The sequence below is a fragment of the Berghia stephanieae genome, chromosome 3 (genome assembly GCF_034508935.2).
Source record: "Berghia stephanieae isolate SIO BIC M18660-M18661 chromosome 3, UCSD_Bste_1.3, whole genome shotgun sequence".
Lineage (NCBI taxonomy): Eukaryota > Metazoa > Mollusca > Gastropoda > Nudibranchia > Aeolidiidae > Berghia > Berghia stephanieae.
The window spans coordinates 33,482,398-33,505,519 of record NC_088362.1 but is presented as its reverse complement, the minus strand read 5'-3'; the positions used below and the strand labels follow the sequence as shown (position 1 = coordinate 33,505,519).

Sequence of the window (23,122 nt, the reverse complement as noted above, 5' to 3'; positions counted from 1 at the left end):
TTATCTTTGTATTGACATCAAGGTAGGAAGCTGAGTGGCTTGGCAGCACCACAGCAACCGACTCTCGATCCGATGCCGATAGCCTAGGCTCCTCCTAAGCCTAAAACTAAAATAAAGTTTTTCAAAATTGAGCTTTGAGATAGCGCAATATCCACATATATAAACGTGCTCACAGCGCTTTACAAGGGGTCCCTGGCCAACAGCAACTCAAACATGTAGGACGAGACATGACGCCTGTTAGGCGATATTACATATTTTCGGACAGAGACAACCTTGATCTAGAGAGCTGAGCCGGTGTTACCAATACTTAGCTTCTATAACCAGGACAAATCATTCGTTTGGACAGAAAAATAAATAAAAACTTACCGCTTACCGTCAAAAGCAGTTTAGATTTGAAGATGCATTTGTTTTCTATCAAAAAACATTCGGTAATGGACAATCCTTGATGAATTTCAAAAGTTGTGTTGAAATTATATCCTAATTGTTTTTATGATTAATTCCTCGCGAAATCGTGTGGGTCCCGTTTCTGTTATCAAGGTTCCGCCTAGCCAGGCAGGGTTGCCAGATAATTTTTGAGTAAGAGACCAAACTAGCTATAGCAAGAGGCCAGATTCCTCGGCAGGAGCCCAAATACCACCAAACCCACCTTAGCCTCGCGAAAACTCTTTAGATTTGTTAAACAATTTAGATAGGATAAGGAAAATTCGTATATATAGAAGCATTAGCAAATGCAATCTGTGGCGTTAGCACGTGTTGCATTTAGCAAAAAGTTGGTTACAGGAGGCCAAGTGGCCAAACCAAATGCAATTTGGTGCATTAGTGCAGTAAAAATTGGTGCGCAAAATTAGTTCGTAGCGGATGCGAGACCGTGCGTGTGTGTGTGTGTGTGTGTGTGTGTGTATGTGCGTGTGTGTGTATGTGTGTGTGTCTCTTTCTTTTTTTTTTTTTGGGGGGGGGGGGGGGGGGTGCGTACACGGTAACGGGGCATCTCGCCTCAGGATCTACGTACACGTAAACTGATTTACCGTTGCAACACATGCAATAGATGGTCCTCGCTGTCGTGACCGCGCGCGCTCGTGTGTGTGTGTGTGTGTTATATTTTTAAAAATCAAAACAATTTTAACCATTATTGGCGAGATTCCATCTTACACTCCCCAAACTCCAGATCTTAGTCTTAATGTTATCATTAAAAGACAAGCTTTGCGATTTATAGTTTAATTGAAGCCCGAGTCGAAATATACTCTTACTACTGCTCTCTTGGTGGAAACGATTTATTCTGCATAAGCAATCTGCAGAAAAAAAAACTGTCACTGTAAAAGGTTAAAGTTTCACGAAGTACGCTCCGTGAACACCGCTGTAACATTCCTTGATCTACATCATCAGGCAACCCATTGTTTCTTTCACTTTTCCCATTCCCCCTTACTCCTCCCCCCCCCCCCCCCCCCCCCCCCCATTCCCCCGCCCATCTCTCTCTCTCTCTCTCTCTCTCTCTCTCTCTCTCTTTTGTCATAATGTTATCCCTTCCCCTTCCCATCTCATTGTAAAATGAAAACGTTCTGCTGTTTGCAGATACATGTATGATTGTTTTGTTTTTTCTCTCTCACTAGGCATTTGAAAAAAAAAAAAAAAACCTGAAAAAAAACAAAAACAACTTAACCTTTTAAAGGCGAATATCAATCTTACTTGGACCAAAAATAAAATCTTACCGTTTTCATCAAAAGACAAAAAACAAAATACAATTTAAAAACATGAGCTTTTATATAGGGCAATATCCACCCAACGTGCTCAAAGCGCTTTTTATCAATATTCTTACTGCTCTTATGGTGGAAACGTTTTTGTTTTTCTGCGTTAAAAAATAATATAAATGAAGACTATTATTTGAAACAAAAAAAATCAGTGTCACTGGCAAAGGGTTAATTGCAGTACTCCTGCATCCTGTGAGACTCCTACGGCACTTGCTAATCATAAAAAAGGAAATAGCAATCAACAATACTAAGGTGAAAAAAAAAAGAAGAAAAAAAAAAAGGTGGGGGGCACAGCCGTTTACTGCTTTCACTTTAGTTCGACAGGTAAATTTTGCCTGACGCAAGTTCATAACAGATGGCGAGTCACGGCCTGTGCCGAAAGGGCGACTGAGCAATTTTTCCTATTTTGACGATTTTTTTCTCAAGTTCAAAGTGGCGTAGTAAAGATGCTATTAGATGTTGCAATAATATATTTTAGAGTCATAACTAGTGATTTACATACTTTTATTTGATATAATTTTAGTAGATCATTTGAGATTAGATTTTATAGGAAATAACCATAAAAATGGGTCCGAAATTTTAATTACTTCAAACGATATAATCAAACATTACATAGTTATCTGAGTTTATACAAATAAATGAGAAATACTGCAATAATCATCAATATTCACAGAGTAAAAATATATAATCAAAGTCGTTTTGTAATGAAGCATTGTTGAGATATCCGCTCACCTGTACAGCCATATCCTTTTTTGACAGCAATTTAAAAAATGCGTAATCACCGAATTGTAGGGGTTTGTTGATCAAATGATCAAAACGAACTGGTTTTAGTAATGGCAATAGAAATTCTTAGGAAAAGATATGTTATATGCATTCCTTTGACGTTTGTATAGATCTAAATTATAATAATAATAATAATAATAATAATAATAATAATAATAATAATAATAATAATAATAATAATAATAATAATAATAATAATAATAATAATAATAATAATAATAATATAATAATAATAATAATAATAATAATAATAATAATAATAATAATAATAATATATAATAATAATAATAATAATAATAATAATAATATAATAATAATAATAATAATAATAATAATAATAATAATAATAATAATAATAATAATAATAATAATAATAATAATAATAATAATAATAATAATAATAATAATATAATAATAATAATAATAATAATGAATAATAAATAATAACTAAGTAATAATAATAATAATAATAATAATAATAATAATAATAATAATAATAATAATAATAATAATAATAATAATAATAATAATAATGACGATAATAATAATAATAATAATAATAATAAAATAATAATAATAATAATAATAATAATAATAATAATAATAATAATAATAATAATGATGATAATGATCATTTTCATGAAAATAATATAGTGGCTATGACATAAACGCCTGCTAATTTTGGTAAACGCAATAATTTCTCTTTAAAATATCGTTCTAAATGTCCGTTTAAAAAAAAAATTGGAATTCGCCTTTATATGTCCACTCTGACAGAAAGAAAGAAAGAATAAAGAATTTTACTGAATCATTTGCGACCGAAGAATTGACTCATCACCTGTTTCCGAGAGTTTTCTTTAACTTCCCAACGCCCCAAATTACTATCAACTCATTCAATATAATTTACTCCTCCCCACTCCACGCTCTCCGGCAATTTCTTTCCATGAGCGTCCAATCAGCTTTTTTTTACAATTGCCCATTTCCAATTGGCTGCTGAAAAAGGACAATTCTAATTTCAATTGTCCACCAGTCCGTCATCAGCAAAGTCAAGAAAGCTCCTCCTACTCAAATCACACATACCCACGAATATGATAGGCCTTGTAGACCAGTCACTGGTCTTTGATGTTACACAACCATCCGCCAGCTTTGATCACATCGCTTTTGATGATGTCACTCAATATCTATCTTCTCTCAAACCCGTTGACTGTACCACGAGTCAACATAAAAGAATATCGCGATGAGGTGCGAATCGTGAAGATGAAATGACGTAGCTGTGTTAAAGTTATAGGTTCAAAGTTCAATTGTCGGAGAGAACTGATGAGAGATTAAACTGAGGTGGTAAAATGAAAATTATTTCGTGGTAAAACGTTGCATAAATTAGTTTTATGTACACCAACACACACACACCAAAAACACACACACACACACTCTCTCTCTCTCTCTCTCTCTCTCTCTCTCTCTCTCTCTCCTCTCTCCTCTCTCTCTCTCTCTCTCTCTCTCTCTCTCCAGTGCTGCGACAAAAAAAAGGACGCCTACCAGATAGCTAATACTATTTAAATAGGAAATTTGTTGAAAATGGTCTGCTTATTGATCAACCGAAGCATCGTGGATAACAGAAATGATCATTGTGAATCAGTTGGAACACGTATACTAGTAATAATCATATAATATCAGTGTATTTATCTTACTCTTGATCACCACTGTAATAATAATAATAGTAAAAAATAAATAATATCCATTTTTTGACAATAAAAAATCGTGATAAATGCATTGAAAAAGATGGGAGTGGGAGGATTAATGATCAGATAATCAAAGTGAACTGTTATTTTAAAATAAATTGACAATCATAGGTAAAGATAAGTTATAAGTATTCCTTTGAACTTTGTACAGACGTCTAGATCTTAACACATTTTGATACTTTTTATTAACATACGTAAAACCTCACGATTATTGTAAGGAACAGCTGATTGTTACATTTCACAGAAACAGCTTCTAATTAAGCAACGTTCTGTTTTCTTTTTTTTCACTGGCGGAACTTCACTTGCTAATTCTGGAGCAGTTTGCATGAAATGTTTTTTGACCACATATCTCATTTGAGCCCTTTCACAGCTTATTCGGCAGAGTCCATTTGCATTGAGACAATGCTTGTTTTCAGTATGACCATTCATCTGAGTAAAGAAAAAAAAATCATTAGTTATTATTGATATTGATGATGATGATGATGATGGTATAATAATAATAATAATAATAATAATAATAATAATAATAATAATAATAATAATAATAATAATAATAATAATAATAATAATAATAATAATAATTGTAATTATAATTATAAGAGTTATAATAATATTATTGATTGTTAGGAATAATACGATAGTGATCGCCTAGATGTCCGCTAATAATAATAACGTAATAATTTTCCTTTAAAATATAGTTCTAAATGCCCGTTATTCAAAATGGAATCCGCCTATATACCCACTCTGAAATATTTTTAGCAAAAATAAGATAAAGAAAGAAGTTAACTGTATCATTTGCGGCCAAATAAAAGGATTTATCACCGGTCTGCGAGAGTCTTATTTGACACCTAGACAACGCCCCAAATTACGTTCAATTCATTTCAAATTTACTCCACCTCTCCAGCAATTTCACCCCATGACCTCCAAACTGCTTTCTATCCATGGAGCGCCAATCAGATGTTTACAATTACACATTTCCAATTGGCTGCTGAAAAAGGACAATTATAATTTCAATCGTTACCAGTCGGTAATTGGCAAAGTCAAATAAGCCCCTCCCACTCAAATCACATATCCCCTCGAAACGTCGGCCTTGTACCGCAGTCCACCGGGCTTTTGATGTTACACAATCATCCGCCACCTTTGATCACATCGCTTTTTGATGTTATAATATATCTATCTACCCTCTTTCCTCACGCCCGTTGACTGTACCAACGGGGATGTAGAAGAATATCGAGGGAAGGTGCGAATCGTGAAGACGGAATGGCAAATTGGTGTGAAAGTTATAGGTTTAAAGTTCAATTTTCACAGAGAAATCATGAGAACTTGACTGAACAAGCAATAAAAATCGTTCCATGCTAAAAATGTGCGTACACGAGTTTTACACACACACACACACGCTCCCCCCCCCCCCCCCCCCTCTCTCTCTCTCTCTCTCTCTCTCTCTCTCTCTGAGTATGTGTGTGTGTACTACTACTACTACTACTACTACTACTACCACTACTACTACTACTACTACTATTATTATTATTACACTACTACTACTACTACTACTACTACTACTACTACTATTACTATGATTACTACTATTACTGCGCTATCATCATCATCATCATCATCATCATCATCATCATCATCATCATCATCGTCATCATCATCATCATCATCATCATCATCATCATCATCATCATCATCATCACCATAAAACAACAACAACAATAACGTTATCACAATTGGATTCGTGTTCTTATGTCTCATGAGTTTTTTCTGAATACGGGACTATTTTGTCAGCCAACAAAGAATTAGACAAGATGTGTTTCCACATTCATTGTGCAAAAACCGGTCATTACAAATCATTGAAATAAATCCATTATTAAAAGTAGATTATTACTCTTATATTTACTACCATGTGTTAGGGTAACAAAACTCAGATAACATCAATTTGAATTTTTTAAACAATTAAAAATATTTTTTAGGTTAATTTTAAATAGAAAAATATACATTTTTCAAGAGAGAATAAAGAATACTCACCATTTCTTGATATCAATGAAAATAATTGCGTCTTAAAGATGAAAATGTGGCCGTTATATCCATATAAAATAGAAAAATATAGAAGAAGTGTATGGTCAGCAATTGCAGTGTAAAAATGTCGATTTTACGAAATCTTTCCTATAGCCTGACTGACAATGAAATCCAAGCGGTGCATTCTACCTGCAGGGATAAATATAGGCCAGTTTTCACGTTCTGGACATCTGTTATGACGTAACCACACGGTGGTCTTCCCGTCATCGACGGTGGGTCGTTCCCATTGGGGGTGAGGCGGTAGTAAACTAAAGTGAAAGATTTCTAGTGTAATAAACGGCTGTGGGGGGGGGGGGGAGCAAATCCAGTAGCAATGCAACCTTTTAGCGGCGAAATTCGATCTTTGACCTAACACCAAATCTTCTATCATCAAAAGACAAGTAACGGCAAAACGATTATAGACAATTGAAGTCCGAGTTGCGATAGTCTGAATGCTCTCTTGGTGGAAACGCTGTATTCCCCGTTAACAATAATAAAGATAAAAGCAAACTATTATCTAAAAGCAAAAAATTAGCTTCGCCGTTAAGGGGTTAAGAACACCTGCAACTACGTCACCCAAGGTCACCACGTCTCCCTTTCGTCTTCATGCAACACCCCCCCCCCCCCTCACCCTCCACTCTCATGGTGGTGGTGGCGGCGGATAAAAAAGGCCTTTTTTTCTTTTATTCAATCAACTTGACTGCTGGTGGACCCTAGGCCTCTCTACAAGTCCAAGAAATAATACTCACTTTTTCTCTGCTCCAACGAAAATATCTACCCCCTACCGGTCTAATTATTTGTAGCAGACGTCAAATTTCTCAAAACGGTCACGTGACACTGTAAAAACAACACAGGAAGTCCATGAAAGCTTATTTACGGCATTTCCTTTGAACCGTGTAAACAACAAAATTTCGTTTTCATTCGACTCAACGGGTCAGATTGCCCGGTATTTTTTAACGAACTAAAGTTCTGAAAAATCAAAATGTTTATTAGAAAGGTGAAAGATGCTAGTTTTTGAAACAGAGGTAGGTTTTTAAAAAAAATCTTTATATTTTACGTGAATGCATGCTCAAGGCGAGTTGGACGTGCAGCGGAGGTTGGTCGGCCAAAGGCGAGGCTCTCTAGAATTAGTGAAAGTTTGAAATTTCCTAAATATGACCATTGTTTTGGCTCTCCGCCGCCATTTTGTTGTTGTTGAAGTACTGAAAGTAGTGCAAAGCAGTCCTAGGTTTTGTTTTTTCTATTATTGTTAGCTTGAGGTTGGAGGATTTTTAAAATTTTTTTATGAGGATTAGTTATAAGTATAAGTCTTAGTAAAGGTGCTAGGGTGTTTGTTTTTCCTTATTAGGGTTAGTTTAGACTTGTAAATTCTCAGTCAATTAACTGAAATCAGTCAATTCGTCAAATTCAAATATTTTTACAAAGGAAAGAAAGAAATGAAAAAGAAAGAAAGAATTCATGAATCGTAGTCGAATGACCTTGAAGTAATTAGGAATGTTCCACAGTGCTACGCATAGCTCAAGGGCCGTTTATATTTACGATGGATATATTGACAAGGCTAAGCGACGCTTCTTAGAATTGCCGTGTCTGAACACACCCCAGTGTATTTTCACACAGCCTTCGCGAAATTATCTTTTCACTTTCCAAACCTGTCGTGTTCCCAATGGTAGCCAATTTTAACTTGGCTGCCGAGCGATAAATTTCACTGTTTCGTCTAAGCCAAAATTGACCACATTTACTTGGTAGAACCTAAAAGTATGAAAAAGTTTAATGCAAAAGCCGGAAGTGCGTTATGAAGATACCTTCAAATCGAAAGTTATATGATTGCTACAAGCACATCTCAATTGCCTCATGTTGTAAACAAACTGGTTGACCGTTTCTTCACTGATGTGGGTACCTAATTATAAGAAACAATTATAAGTAGCCTAATTAATTCCCACGTAAATTAATTTTCTACCATTGTTTTGCTCAAGTGAGCTTGCTGATTACTATTCATCTCGATTCTTTGGATTTTTCTGATACGGTACGAAGAGTTTCAGTGAAGTTCAGTTTCAGTCTCAGTCAATTTTTATAGAGCTCATTTACAGGTCTATTAGTTAAAGGTTTTTTTAAGGGTTAGTTGAGGGAATATTTAGGTTGTTTCCCTTAGCACAAGGAGCTTTCGAAAGACCTCCCTGTATTTAAAAAAACTTAAGTGTTTCAACTTTTCTGACAACTTAATAGGTACTTTCGTAAAAGGTCCCTACTGAGCGGAGTAATTTTACTTATGTTTAGTTAGCCAGATGTTTTATCTTGATCAAGAGAAATAGCAGGCAATTTTTTAAAAACTCTTTCAGCGCTGAGGCTATATTCGTATTTCCCCCATCACAAAATGGCTGATACCTGATTGAGGCAGAATGAGAATGACAAGCTAAGACAAAGCAAAATTCGAATTCGGCACAAAATCTCAATTAAAATACCCCTCTAGGGCCAATTGAATGTTCTGATGAAAGAAATGATACCATTGGTTCAATTTATAGTACTTTTGTAGAAAGTAGGATTGGATTACTTTATTATTTTGCCTTTCAAGACCATTGGCCAGTAGAACAGATTCTGCTCTGGCTGCACAGTGCTACCAATGGTGGTAAAAGTGTTAGTGTCAAAAAAAATACTCACAAAAAATTGCAATGAGTCTCAAAAAACATGATGAGATATGATGATATATACATTGCGACGTGCACATATTTGCTGGTCTGATAACTGAAATTGTTCTGGGCTCATTGTTGTAATGGAAATACTCTTAAGAATCCAACGCAAAATATTGTCCATTACATCAATTTTTAATCAAGCCCATAATTCATTCAGATGTCAGACCAGCTAATATGTCAGTACATAGCAACAGAAATGCATAATATTGCGATAAATCAGCATAGAGACATTAAAACATGGAATTTGTAATAAATACATTATATTTTCTAATATTATATTATTAAGCATTTCATAAGCAGCTTACGCTTTATGTTGCATGCTCCCTCGGAAGGTCTCCAAAAATCCAATGTTGCAACCTGGATGCTAGTCAAACCATCGGCAAATCCGCTCGACTGGGACCAATCTTTAAAAAATGAAAATACCACCTTTTGATTCTTTACTACTTTTATTCACAAATTTTTTTTTTTTAAATTACAGACTTTTTTGCTTGTTGATTCGGCTCTCATCAGCCATTTCTTGTTGACACATGTAGCAAGGTCAGTTTTGAAATTAGGCTATTCTGATATTCTAAACAATTTTGATGACATCAAATGACATATTTAAATAAATTGACTTCTGCTTAAAAGTTTTAATAATTTCCGACTGTCATCCATCTCTAGGGAAGAAAAATTTACATAAATTCAGTTGTCTCTTATAAACAACAATGGTTCTATCTTTGTTTACAAACTTTGGTTTGTTATGGTTGAAAAGATTGGTTTTACACATTTGAATGAGATGGGCAGAGGTTACAAGTAAAATGAAGCATTAACTACATAATCACAGTTGCTGCCAATTTTCTGGATAAATTTTAGCCATTGCATTTCGATTTCATAAGATAATCATATTATTATTCATATGAGCCTTTAAAAAGTAAAGTTCCTAACAGATTTTTTAGATTTTAACTAAACACACAGAAAGTTGAACTAACCACCCCTATATTTAAAATACAAGTGGCAATAGACAATTAGTAATTAGACTCACAGTGATAAGGTTAACCAATCAGATTACATCATGCATAAGTATGATCTGAAAAGGTCACAGGTAATAACACACTAATTTGCCTGATTTCATTAAATTCTTCTGAGCTGATTTTGAACAAAAGTGATAAATAACTTACTTTACACATTTATTTGTTTTGAAACGAGTTTGGATCAGAGGTGAAAATTGAAGAAAATTCTAAGGTGGAAAAGTGCCGAAATAATTTCAAATATAACTTTTGAAATTCATCCAGGATTATCAAGTTAGGATTGTTTTTTGGAGAAAGAAGGTGGATCTTTAAATCTAAACTGTTTCTATATTAAAGGTGGGATTTAATTTTATAAAATGGTCGAAATAGATTGACAATACTTGTTGGCTATTTTATGTGGTTAAATTAGAACGAAGTGGCACTTCTTTCTATAAATTTAAATAATATAGTGCATGCATTTGGATCCCCAAGAGTAAAAATGCAGGTGGAACAGCTGGAGAAAGTTCAAAACAGAGCATGCAGGTTTGTTTGTAGCAACTACAGGAGGACTGAAAATATCATGCACAAGAGCCTAAACTGGTTACCAATACATTAAAGATGCACAATAAAAAAAAAACAAAACAAAAGTCCCCTTTAAGGCCTGTCAGCGACAGACAATGACCCCAATTGATAACCTTATTCTGATTCGAAGAATATTGTTCTCATACCATATCCTGCAGTCACAGGTTAATGCTCATTTCAATTAATTTTTCCCAAGCACCATTCAAAAATGACATTCCTTACCTGAAAATATCAGAAGCATTAGTGGCCAAATGGAATTCGACAGAAAAATAGATAGATCAAAATGAAGGCTTAGGCATGTCCATCTGTCCTCACCACACTCACAGTCGCAATTGTCTTTGGCTGCTCTGAGTTGTGACTTGTATGATTGAAGCAGTTGAAGTTGAAATAGAGTTGTAGAGAGAAATTTCTCAAAAAGACGGACCCTCATTTAAGTCACTTTAATATCAATAACATGCCTTCACTTTAAGTTTAAGAGAAATCATTTTACAAAAAAACTTTCCTCTCATTCAAAAACTTACATGCTTCTACTCCTTATGTAACTTTTTGATTCTTCAAAACTTTGGTTTATTAAAATAAATTGACAGACTGTTTTAACACATTGATGATTCGGCCTCTGCTCTCATTATGCACTTAAATGAAAATTCAGTTTTCAAATTACAGTATAAAATCTAATTTAATGAGGCTCAGCAGTATAGACTTTGCTATCCACCCAAAGGATACCTAGTTCTATATCCATAGCGTTACGTGGCATTCAACAAGCCACTTCTCCTTAGCTCAATTTGTGGCACCGTGCTGCGACTGATACATAGGTTATTCCAGTCTTCCCTTGGAAAAAACCCTAAGTCAAATTTCCTCTTGGATATGAAAAAAGGGAACTATTTCATTGATATGTTGATGGGGATAAATTTATAAGCAACAAACCACAAATTGTTTGTGTGTGTGTGTGAGGGGGGGGGGGGGGGGTTTGTGTGGTGTATTGTAGATTGCTAATGATAATTTGTTAAGTAGAAAACGTCAACAATAGTCAGCCATTTTGGAATAGAAGTGATTCTTTTTATTCTTGAAATAACGTAATCGAATACTGATATTTGGGTACTCAGGTATCCCACAATCTCCCCTTAAAAAAATTAGATGATGTAAAAAAAAAAAAATGAGCTATTATACTTTCGCTCGTTTTGGTTTACATAATGGTTCATTCATTCTTACATTTGTTTTATACAGCTTAAATGATTAATTAAGAGTAAATGAGAAAGAAAAAAAAATCTCATATATCAATGATGAGTAAGAAAAAGTGTTTCTTCTGTGTAGTACTAAACTAGTTGAAGTGGTCAACAGTTCATAATGATAAAAGAAAACACAGTAATGAACTCTAATAGTCTTAACTAGTGTCTACTTCATGCAGCTGTGTAGATGCAAAGTGTTTTTGTGTTTGTGGTCGTAACGTCACGAATATTTCTTCCAATATTATAGTCAAGCTTAAGGCTTATAAATGGCCCTGCCTACAGTGTGAATTTGTTTGGTTTTCTCACGTTGCGACCACTTCTCGTAGTGTAAGGTGCACTTGTAGTGTTTTGATTGTTTTGAGATTGCGTTCTCTGTGACATGTTGTCAGAGAGAGTTAGAGAATTTGGGAACTCTCTATGTGGTGAGGGCGGGACCTCGACCTGTGACCGCGTAGAATTTGGATCTCGGTCATTCGCTGGGGTTGTTTGAACCATGGTTGGTATCTCTGTCGTTCTGAAGTTTGGGACGATGTCCAATAGTGGTGCCGGTGCTGGTTTGCTTGTGATTGCAGGGGTGTTTGTGTGAACAATTTGGTCGGAGTGTCGTCTCCATATGGCTCCAGGAGCTGTTTTGACTTCAAAGGTGCGTGTTCCCGTTTGGGCATGTATTACGCCGTGTTGCCATCGTTGGTGTCCGCGGTAGTCTCGGACCAGGACGTTGTCTCCGTTGTCGAAGTTCCTGGTGTTGGCAGAAGAGTGAGTACGAAGCTGACGGTCTTGACATGAAGATACTCTTGTATGAATGCTTGGTCGAATGATGTCTAGGTGAGTTCGCAGATGTCTGCCAAACATAAGTGATGCTGGGCTCTCGTTTGTTGTGGTGTGTGGTGCATTCCTATAAGCAAACAGGAATCTTGCCAGTTTGGTATGGATGGTAACCTTCTCATCTTTTGAAGCTTTCATTGCTTGTTTGAAAGTTTGGACCATTCGCTCAGCCAGCCCGTTGGTTGCTGGGTGGTAGGGTGTGCTAAGGGTGTGCTTGATTCCATTGACCTTTGTGAAGGATTTGAATTCATTGGATGTGAACTGCGCACCGTTGTCAGATACGAGCTGTTCAGGTAAACCAAATCTTGCAAAAAGATTGCTCAATATATTGATTGTTGAAATGGATGTGGCGTTGGATGTCGGTATTATTTCGGCCCATTTGGAATGGGCGTCGACGACCACTAGAAACATTAATCCCATGAATGGTCCCGCGAAGTCTATTTGAATTCTTTGCCATGGCTTGTCGGGCCAGTGCCATGGGTGAAGAGGAGCTTTCGGTGGATCAGGTTGAACTGAAGCACAACCAGGGCACCCTTTTGTAGTTGCCTCGATTTGTTTGTCAATAGCAGGCCACCAGAAGTATCCCTAGCCAAGTTTTTCATTTTGACTATACCAATGTGTCCTTCATGAAGAACACTTAAGATTTTTGCATGCAGTTTTTGTGGAGGGATGAGTCTATATCCCCAAAAGAGACAGTTTTGTTGCACTGACAGTTCGTTTTGTTTGTTGAAGTAAGGTTTCAGTTCTTCGTTGACTGTGTTTGGCCATCTGTCAGTTTGGACGTAATGTATGACTTGTGACAGTGTTTTGTCGTGGCGTGATTCTTTGGCAACGTTTGCTGCGTTGACTGGTAAGGACTCTATTACTTCTGTATAGAATAGTTCATCTGCTGAATCGGCCTCTTGACTTGAGTTTGTGGTGGGTAAAGGCAATCGTGAAAATCCGTCTGCATTAGCGTTTGACTTGGAGTTCCTGTATTCGATTGAGTAGTCAAAGGCTGAAAGGAAAATTGCATATCTCTGTTGTCTGGCTGCAGACATTGCAGGGACTGGTTTTGTGGGCGAGAAGATGTATTTGAGTGGCTGATGGTCTGTGATTAGTGTAAAGTGCCTGCCACATACATAATTGAAGAACTTTTTAACACCCCATGTGATAGCTAGAGCTTCTCTGTCTAGTTGGGAGTAATTCTGTTCTGCCTTATTGAGGGTTCTTGAGGCGTATGCAATAGGTCTTTCGTCGCCTTCTGGTGTGATGTGCGAGAGAACGCAGCCGATGCCGTATGGTGAAGCGTCACAGGCGAGTCGCAATGGTCGATCGGGGTCGTAGCGCATGAGGACTTTGTCCGAAGCGATCATTGTTTTTATTTGAATGAAAGCATGATCAGCTTCAGTTGACCATTCAAATTTTGTGTTATCCTGTAGAAGATTGTACAGTGGCTTCGCAATTTGAGCTACATTTTCCAGCCACTTGTGGTAATAATTTACAAGCCCGAGGAATGATCTGAGTTGTGTTTTGTTTGTTGGCTGTGGTGCGTCGATGATGGCCTTGACCTTGTTTTCGGTTTTGTGCAAGCCATTTTTGGTTATTTTGATACCGCAAAAGATAACTTCGTCTTGGAAGAATTGACATTTTTCGAGATTGACCTTCAGTCCATACTCTTGAAGTCTAGCTAGGACTAGTAGCAGATTTTGCCAGTGTTCATCGTTTGTTTTCCCTGTGACTATCATGTCATCTTGGTTGCATTGAACTCCGGGTGTTCCTTGGAGGATTGTGTCTATTGTCTTTTGCCAAATTGCTGGTGACGAAGAAATACCAAACGCTAAACGGTTGAAGGAATACAGTCCTTTTGACGTGTTGATTGTTGTTACTTTTTGTGATGCACTGTCTAAAGGGAGCTGAAGGTATGCTTGTCTCAGATCAATTTTAGAGAATGTTTGACCTTGTTTGCTATGTTACAACATTCATTTAACGTCATAGCCAATCATGGTTAGTGTCATTGAAAATAGAACGAGTGACGAAGTGCTAATAATAAGCAAAGCGGTGTCGGTTTTGGGAAATGGCAATGGGGTGTGTTAGTGGCTGTGTGTGTCTGCATGTGTATCATATTGTATACACTCACAAGCAGTGCAGATAGATACACAGGATAAATACATCCTCAACTGTCAATGTCATAGTAAATCCAGGCCTGTAAATCTTCCGACAATTGTCGGATTTCCGACAGTACGATTTTGCTCTATATATTCTGTTAAGTGCTAATATTTTTAAAAAAAATTAAAAGTAATAGTAAAGATAAAGTTCATAACATCAAAGAACAGAATAAAAAAAAAAATAAAATAAAAGAGTTTTATTTCATTCCTTGAAAAAATCAGATTTTATTCCGTTTCGAACGCTGACTTTAAAAAAATGAAAATTTTTTTTTTTATTTCTTGCATCAAAGTCAAAGTCAAAATAAAAGTAGATCATCTATCAGTTAGCTATATTATCTTGCCAACTACACGCTCTGCTAGACGTGGATGTATTCACTGCCTGCCTACTGTGCCACAGGCAGCGAGAGAGGGTCGCGCAAGTTCGCGTGAGTCGTCTAACACACACCTAGTAAGTAAATATCTAGCACACACAGCGTGTGTCGGACTGGGCCGTTTCTCTTTATTTCGCAACCGACACACATGCATTTCTCCATCTCTCTTTTCTCCTTTCAATGGATATTTTGGTTCCGTCTAAATGTCAACCGGAAAAAAATAATGCGAAATAATATTTTTCTTCGAAAGCTCTCAGAGGAAGTATTCTTTCCTCACGACCATGATTGTTTGAATTTTTCTATTTTTCCTACTTCACACATGACCGCACCACCACCTCCTCCTCTTCCTCCTCCTCCTCTTCTTCTTCTTCTTCTTCTTCTTCTTCTTCTTCTTCTTCTTCTTCTTCTTCTTCTTCTTCTTCTTCTTCTTCTTCTTCTTCTTCTTCTTCTTCTTCTTCTTCTATAAGAATTAATCCAAATAAACGAAAGAATCAGCTTAAAAATTTAACACAAATAAACAGGAGTGAAGATACACAGCTTCTCGTGTCAAGCACTAGATACACATCCTTCAAATAGGTAGGAATTGTTCTCTTCCTTTCATTTTACAACTAACTCAGACCTGGCCCTAAAATGTGTGTACTCTCTCAAATAATTGGGATTTTTTTTTTGGTACCTTAAAATAAGTACCTCATTATAAATGATTTGGGGAAAGTGACAGGATTTGACTAGTCAATTGACATGTCATATCTGCGTTGTGTTTATTAATTAATCCATATTTTTGCCCTGTCGGTTTATTTTCACTTGTTCAAAAAGGTCCGACAATTTTTTTCACCAACCATTTACAGGCCTGTAAATCATCAGTAGTCAAAATCACCTGGCGCATTGAAAAAAACAAACCTCATTAAATATTTAAAAAAAACACTTGGCTGGGTAAAATTAGTTCGAGGAAACTGTGTTCGAGGCAAAAATTAGTTCGATGAAGGAATGGAATTATAACAAAGAATAAGGCAAAATTCTGGAAATTTGAATAAGTTTGAGGAAACCATGATGGAGTGTATGTTCTTTTTGGCACCATCTGACTGAAATAGCAAAAGGGGATTTCCCTGAAACTGAAACACTTTGACGTCGCCAGGCTAAGAGCCAATACACAGCAATCCAAGCTGAAATGGCATTACTTCAGTAGATTTTGATATGAGTGTGATTTTATCGAAACCCCCCATCTGAGGGGCAGATTTGATTGTTGAACTACCTTGGGGTTGTGTCCGTGAATAAGATTTAAATTAAAATAACTTTTTTTCAATTTTGAATGGATTTACTTATGGCAAAAAGAATGTCTTCTCTCAATATATCAAAGAGAAAAATAATTTAAAATTTTCCAAAGATTTATGAAATTGATAAAAAGTTGTTTTTTTTCATCAGATTTGTGTCAAGAGGAGCTTTCGCAGACACCATTCATCATCATGACGTCAATATCATCTGTTTTCATCTGTCTGCTTGTCATATGTCTTATCTCCTCATCCCTTGCCAAAGTAGAATATGAATACAAGCGTTATACTTATCGTAAAAAAAGGGATGACAAAAAATATAAATCTGTCAGACAGAGGTGTGAGATGGATTCAGTGTGTTCTGGAAGGTGGGGAGTCCAGTATACAAAGTGTATACGGAAATGTATGTCTCCTTTCTGCTATAATGAACTCTACGGTAATGATGAACTTGAAGAAGGAGAAATTGATGTAAGGCTGAACTCTTTTAAAGGATGCCTTAGTCAAGTTGATACAATTGAACTTTAGTCATTATATAATTAAAATAGAGGGAAGTGCTTTATCTACATGTTTCATGTGAGAGAGGTGAGGGTAGCTTTTTAAGAATAAAGGTTGAAGAAAAGTAGTTAGTGAGAGAGTGAAAAAATGAAAAAGGAAGAAAAAAAAAATGACGAGAATGAAAAAATTGGAACCCTGGATCTCATTGGAATCTCAGCTTTTACTTGAACAAAAAATTATTGCCTCAAATTCTGTCATTATTATGGATTTTTCATCTCAGCTCATGTGATGAACAGAAGTCAAACTGTTGGATTCTACTTATGCATGCATTTCTGCTATAGTATGCTTTTCACATGTAACAACACACAGGAATGGAGTGTGTTTCAGTCCCGTGCCACAACACACAAACGTGTTAACAAGTAAAAACACGAATGGAGTTTGCTTATTACCATGAAGCAACACAAAAACATGTAAACAAGTGTATAGTTTTATTTCATGCCTTGAAAAAATCAGTTTTTATTCCGTTTCAAGTGCCAACTTAAAAAAAACAAAAAACTTGTTATTTGTCGCGTCAAAGACAAAACAAACTAGTCAGCTAGGCATATTATCATTCCATCTTGTCAATTATCACCCACTGCACACTCCGCTGGAGTGGATGTATTCACTGCCTACCGTGCCACAGACAAGAGAAAGGGATGACAGTGTCTGTCTTGTCATGAGTCGTCAAACACACGCATAGTCAGTATCAACTAACACACACAGGGGCGTGTCGGGCAGTTTCTCTCTATTTTGCTACCGACACACACATATTATTCCGGTTTGCTATCATGGTCCTTTGCTTTCTTTGTTTCCATTTGAAAGTGAACCGGAATGATGAATGCGACAAAAATATTTTTCTTCGAAAGGTGATTGACTGCTCTCTACAGAAGTTTTCTTTCCTCACAAACGTGATTCTTTAATTTTTTCTCCTTTTCCTCCTTCACACATGACCGCACCTCTTCTCCTCCTCCTCCTCCTCCTCCTCTTCTTTTATAAGAATTAATCCAAATAAACGAAAGAATCAGCTTAAAAATGTAACACAAACAGGAGTGAAGATAAAGCAATTTCTCTTGTCAAGCACTACACATCCTTCAAAAAGGTAGGAATTGTTCTCCTCCTTTCATTTTACAACTAACTCAGAACTGGGACCAGAAATGTGTGTACTCTCTCAAGTAATTGGGATTCCACTTTTTCGTGTTCCATAAAATAAGGACCTGCTTCTTGTATTCTAAATGAGTTGGGGAAAGTGACATGTCCAGTCAATTGACGTGTCAGTGTCATATCTGTGTTGTGTTCCATATTTTTGTCCTTTTGGTCTATTTTTTCATTTTCAAAAAGTTCTGACAATTTTTTCACCAACAATTTACAGGCCTGAATGTAGTCAATCAGTGACCAGATGTGTGATGACTATGAATGCAAAACATTAGCTTTAATGATGTGATATTGTAGTACTTTTTAGAGTGGGGTCATGTGAATGAATGACTGGGTGTTGTAAGAGTGTTAGAAATAAATTATGGGCTCATTGTTGTAATTGAAATTCTCTGAAACCAACGCAAATGATCGTCCATTACAACAATGTTAAATAAATCCCATAATTGCGTTTGATTATCAGACTTGCTTGTATTTTTATATTTGTATAAATCGCTCGTTCGACCAATTCTAGAATACGGAAATTGCATCTGGAGCCCATTATATAAAAGACAATCTATTAGTATTGAAAGTGTACAGAGGAGAGCTACCAAGAAAAATGTATGCAATACAGTATTTATCTTATTATAAGGAAAGGTTAGAATTTATTGACTTACCAAGTTTGAAATATAGAAGAATTCGTGGGGACTTAATTCAGGTTTATAGATTGGTTACATGGTCTGGATAGGATAGAGCTTTCTGATTTTTTTTTCATATTCTAATATTACTTCAAGTTTAAGATTTTTGTCTCTAGACGCAAAACAAACATAAGACAAAACTGGTTCGTTATTCGTATTTTCCAGAAATGGAACAATTTGAAATTTGAAACAAAGAATGCAAAATCTATCAATTATTTCAAGGTGTTGTAGATAGGGAATTATGTGATGGGAGATTTAAATATGATGAATAATACTTGTTTGCACAGCTGTTAACATGGCTTTCAATCTTGTATGTATATATTATGCATTGTTATATTATTATGGTTATCTTCTATATACGTGTGTGTGTGTGCTTTGCATGTCACGGTTAAAGATACATGAGTACATTTAAAGTTGAAATACTATCTTTACCGCGTGTATCATTATTGTAATTTTTAATCAATAGATTATGGCATTACTGTTAATATTAAGGGCATTCAAGGGATTTTATCCTATTTTGCCCTATACCATAATATGTTATGTTTTGTTATCTTATGTTATGTATGTGCACATCAGAGTCTTACACTACAACATTATATTTTTACTAAGAAATATTTTTAGGTCTTTATCAATACCTGGGTGGGGTTCCTGACCTCCCATAGTGAGCAAGGAGGTACTTACTGCGTCTTCTATCCCCGTATATCTGTTTTCCAACTTAATTTCTGTCTTTGTCTTGGAATGAGATTACTTGGTTTTGTCCTGGTCCTGACCAGATGCCCTGGCTGAAAGGGAAACAGTCAAATGTATAGTTAGTTTTGGGAGATGATATTTTTTTCCTTGTAAATCATCTCTCTGTTATGCACTGTATTATGTTTTCTTTATATTATATATGATTTGTAAAACATTTGAGTGTGTTCCTCTTAGTGGAGACCTGTGCTTGTATCTGGATGAGACTTTTAGTGATCTCAAACTAAGTACTTTAATAGTGTGCTCTTGGAATCTACACCTGTTGCTTATTTGAACTAATTCCCCTTTGTCTTACCTTTTCTTGGGTGATTTAATTGTAATTCTACAACTTTTTACTCTCCCATTTACTTCCTTTTTACTGGCGCTGATATGACCTTAATATGTTACAAGTGCCGTAAAAATAAATAATAACATGAAGTTGAATGTAAGCTTCAATTTAATTACAAAAACAGATCAAATGAACGTTTCGGGTTTCCCCTTTATCAACAAAACAGGATGATTGAAACACCACAGATGAATGAGATGATGTGGTAGTGGCGTAGTTAAGATGAATAAACAAAACATTGGTTGGCAGGAAATATTATGCTCCTTTGTAAGGAAGCACGAATTAAAATAGAATACTAGATATTTCTAAAAAGTGTGCAATTAATTAAGTGAAAAGAGGGGAGGCGGGGAGGAACTGTGTAATGCAGTTTAGAAAGTGAAATATAAAATGAAATATAAAAACGTGTAGACTATTGTTGGAAAAGAAATATAATGGAATTGAAAATAAATACAAAAAATATAAAAAATAAAAAATAATAATAATAAATAAGGTATGTCGGTTGGAAAAGAAATATAATGGAATTAAAAATAAATACAAAAAGTATAAAAAATAATAAATAATAATAATAAATAAGGTATGTCGGTATAAGTATAATCATTAGTGGCAGCAGCAGTAGCAGAAGGAACAGTAAGTACTTTTATTATTATTATTATTATAATTATAATTGTTATTATTATTATTATTATTATTATTATTATTATTATTATTATTATTGTTATTATTATTATTATTATTATTATTTATTATTATTATTATTTATTAGTATTATTATTATTATTATTATAAGCAGTAGCAGCAGCAGCAGCAGCAGTAGTAGTAGTAGTAGTAGTAGTAGTAGTAGTAGTAGTAGTAGTAGTAGTAGTTGTAGTCAAAGTTGTAATGATACTGATATATAATAAAAGGAAATGACGATGGATGGCCGGGGGGGGGGGGGGGGGGGGGAAGGGCAAGAGACAAAGGTAGTATAATATTTAAATTAGGTCCAGTCTCGAGTTCATGCCGTGAGGTGAAAGGGTGTTCAGTTTTAGTATCAGTTCTGCCTCCCTATATTTTCTATGTTGTTTAGTGGTGTGACAGAACTGAAAGACGGCAACTTGGATGTCGTGCAATCCTCGATGATTGGACCCATTGAAGTGGTGGGCGACAGGTTTGTCCTCGTCGTTTTCAATAGACTTCAGATGTTGTCCAAACCTGTCGCTTAGTCTCTTGCCACTTTCTCCCATGTATGTCTTGTGGCAACGTTTGCAGATTATAGCGTAAATTAGGTTACGATCCGTGCAGGTGAATGAGTGTCGGATGTACCACACTTTATCCGGGAATTTGATGGAATTGTCCACGAATAAGTATGGGCATGTCCTGCATCTGCAACGTCCACAAGGCTCTGTCTTACGTTGATTACCGGCCATATCCATCGCCAAGCGGCTCCTAACTAGTATGTCCCTCAAATATCAGTCCCGTCTGTAGGCAATTAGAAGCGGTTTGTTGAATATATCCCTGATTTCTACATGCTTCTGAAGAATCTGACGGTAGTTGGTTTTTAAGATTTCTTAAATATTTCCTTTAGTTCTGTCACACCACTAAACAACATAGAAAATATAGGGAGGCAGAACTGATACTAAAACTGAACACCCTTTCACCTCACGGCATGAACTTGAGACTGGACCTAATTTAAATATTATACTACCTTTGTCTCTTGCGATTACTTGGTTTTGTCCTGACCCTGGCTGGAATTCCTTGGCTGGGAGGGAAACAGTCGAATGTATAGTTGTAGTTTTGGGAGAAGATATTTTTTTCCTTGTAAATCATCTCTCTGTTATGCATTGTATTATGTTTAGTTTACATATTATATTATATGATTGGTAAACATTTGAGTGTATTCCTCTTAGTTGGGACCTGTGCTTGTGTCTGGTTGAGACTTTTAGGTATCTCAAACTAAGTACTTTGACGGTGTGCTCTTGGAATCTACATCTGTTCCCTATTTGAACCAATTCCCCTTTGTCTTACCTTTTCTTTTGTGCTTTAATTGTAATTCTAGAACTTTTTACTATCCCATTTTCTTCCTTTTTACTGGCGCTGATATAACCTAAATGTGTTGCAAGCGCCGTAAAACCCTTAAAAACAAAAACAAACTACTACTACTACTGCTACTGCTACTACTACTACTACTACTACTACTACTACTACTACTACTACTACTACTACTACTACTACTACTACTACTACTACTACTACTACTACTACTACTACTACTGCTGCTGCTGCTCAGTAGTACTACTTATAATAATAATAATAATGATAATGATAATAATAATAATAATAATAATAATAATAATAATAATAATAATAATAATAATAATAATAATAATAATAATAATAATAATAATAAAAGTACTTCCTGTTCCTTCTGCTACTGCTGCTGCCACTAATGATTATACTTATACCGACATACCTTATTTATTATTATTATTTATTATTTTTAAATATTTTTTGTATTTATTTTCAATTCCATTATATTTCTTTTCCAACAATAGTCTACACGTTTTTATATTTCATTTTATATTTCACTTTCTAAACTGCATTACACAGTTCCTCCCGGCCTCCCCTCTTTTCACTTAAATAATTGCACACTTTTTAGAAATATCTGGTATTCTATTTTAATTCATGCTTCCTTACAAAGGAGCATAATATTTCCTGCCAACCAATGTTTTGTTTATTCATCTTAATTACGCCACTACCACATCATCTCATTCATCTGTGGTGTTTCAATCATCCTGTTTTGTTGATAAAGGGGAAACCCGAAACGTTCATTTGATCTGTTTTTGTAATTAAATTGAAGCTTACATTCAACTTCACGTTATTATTTATTTCTTCGAGCTTCGAGCAGCAACATTTACACTGCAAGTGCCGTAAAACACTTAAAAACATACAAACAACTTTATCAATACTCCATATGAATTTGATCACCTAAGTTTTTGTTGTTGTTGATTTTTTTACAGTTTGTCTGTTTGAACTGTTTGTGTGAGTGCGTATATGTGTGTTTGTGTGTGTATGTGAGTGCTATTTAAATTGCCACACTTTGAACTATGAAGCGCATAGAGCATGACCTAGTCATGGTTATGTGCTATCCAAATGCAATCTATTATTATTATTATTATTATTATTATTATTATTATTTATTTATTATTATTATTATTATTATTATTATCCCCTATTATTATTATTATTATTATTATTATTATTATATTATTATTATTATTATATTATTATTATTATTATTAT

At 35.2% G+C, this 23,122-nt stretch overlaps 1 long non-coding RNA gene across 1 annotated transcript in view; it reads left to right on the top strand.

Annotated features, from left to right (window-relative positions):
- LOC144967575 (uncharacterized) overlaps nucleotides 1–23,122 on the top strand; it is a 30,433-nt gene that overhangs the window by 147 nt on the left and 7,164 nt on the right. The gene's annotated exons all lie outside the window — the stretch shown is intronic.